Source organism: Phacochoerus africanus, chromosome X (assembly GCF_016906955.1).
Source record: "Phacochoerus africanus isolate WHEZ1 chromosome X, ROS_Pafr_v1, whole genome shotgun sequence".
Lineage (NCBI taxonomy): Eukaryota > Metazoa > Chordata > Mammalia > Artiodactyla > Suidae > Phacochoerus > Phacochoerus africanus.
In genome coordinates this window covers 117,477,104-117,479,036 of record NC_062560.1, presented here as the reverse complement: position 1 = coordinate 117,479,036, position 1,933 = coordinate 117,477,104, and the positions used below count along the sequence as shown (strand labels likewise).

General features: G+C 38.3%; 1 non-coding gene across 1 annotated transcript; it reads left to right on the top strand.

Moving 5' to 3' along the window:
* The first annotated feature begins 1,516 nt into the window (after positions 1-1,516).
* Positions 1,517-1,643, top strand: LOC125119023 (U6atac minor spliceosomal RNA). Its single transcript, XR_007132985.1, has one exon. It is a non-coding gene; the product is annotated as a U6atac minor spliceosomal RNA (small nuclear RNA).
* The last annotated feature ends 290 nt before the right edge of the window (positions 1,644-1,933 follow it).

Below are 1,933 nucleotides of genomic sequence, written 5' to 3'. Positions count from 1 at the left end.
CTGATTTTAATCATTTAATTTTTTTTTTTTTTTGGCCTACACCACAGCCACAGCAATGTGGGATCTGAGCCGCGTCTGCGACCTACACCGCTGCTCATGGCAACGCCAGATCCTTAACCCACTGAGCGAGGCCAGGGATCGAACCTGCATCCTCATGGATACTAGCTGGGTTCATAATGCACTGAGCCACAATGGGAATTTCCTAATCATTTAAAAAATTGACCAGACTTAACTTTCATAACAAAAACTCATACTAATCTTTTCTTACTACATACATTACTCAAGAACTCAGACTATTGATTTTGAGTTGTATGGATGGAATAGGACATTAAAGAATAGTAATCTAATTTTGTCGGTAGCAGATTGCTCTTTCACCCTTAAATGGTCTGTTACAGGATTTCTGAAAAGTCCATTGAAGTTACCCAGCTTACTGCACTTAGTTTAACTAATTGAGCTTCAGAAGTGAATGGCTTCCTACTTCCCTTATCATTGCTGCAGAGGAGGAATTTGTTAAGACTTTGACACTTTACCATAGGGCAATAGTCAACTTAACCTCTGCTGCCATGGTTACTCTTGGTTGACTTGGGAAAAAATATCCAGAAATCACAATTTGTGCCAATGAATAATATTATCAATCACTAAGAGAATCAACACTTCCCTGCTGCTCTTTTTTCTTTCTGAGTAAAATTCTTGCGCCTAGTAAGTATTAAGTAAATAGTTATTGAATGGGGCAGACAGCTAGGAAAACCAATTCAATGGATGAAAATGATACATTTACTCTTGTAATAATAGATCACAGAACCTTGAATCGAAGTGGAATTCAGAGATCATGTAGTCTGAATCTTCTCATTTTACAGATGGAAAAAATGATGCACAGGGGTAGAAAGGCCTGTTTAAGGTCACACAGACAGCAAGTGATCAGAATACATAAACAAGCTTCTTTCTCATATAACAAAGTGAGGCTGGGATTTTATGTTATTTTTCAGAAAAGCTATGGAAATACATGGGAAAAAAGCTAAGATCTTCCTTATTGATAATTCCAACTACCATCTCTGCGGTATGTGGCAGCGAGAAGGAGCTCCGTGATGAAGTTGAGAGAGAGAGATAAGGTTAAGTCATATCTGACTAACTGCAAATATTGGCCTACAGTCAATCTAATCAGTTTGGCTGTCTTACTGATGGAGATTTAAGTTGTGCATAGGATGTAATATACTGAGATATAAGTCCCGTTGGGGCAGATACTGTGTCATGTATTCAATATAAATGTGTGTGTATGAATATGAATAAGACACCATCTTTGCTTCCAAGGAGGATTTTGTATACCCCAACACATTGCATACAGTAAATTTCCTGGCTTATTGATTGATTTGGCATTCCTCTATCTCTTCTCCTGAAGTGATTGCTGTGGTTTGCAATTCAATGGGTCTATGCGGCAGATTACATCTTGGTTTGCCTAGTGGAATATGCCTTGATCATATATTTGGGGTATCTTAGAACTGACACAGTTGGCCTTCATGTGTTGTTAAGACAAGAGAGAATTTTAGCAACCCCCAGGAAAAGGACACAAGTGGTCCTAGTGGACTTTCGACACAATGGTTTTGAGGCAGTGATTTCAACAGAATAATTTCAAGGCAGTGGTTTGAGCAAGTAAATTCAGGAGGCAAAGCAGTCTGCGGGAGTTTCAGTATCCCCATGGGTAGACTGTGATGAGGACAGCCATTTTCCAAAGTTTTTGAAGGAGGGGAATCTTTTATTTTTTTCCGGCAAAATTTTGTATAAAAAAGGAATATATATATATGACTGGGTCACTTTGCTGTACAGCAGAAATTGGCAAAACACTGTAGATTGACTGTAAGAGATAAATTTAAAAACCCAAAGCTTAATAGTGATGTAAAACAGATAAAAGCAAAAATGCTGAGTCAAAAGTGGGGGG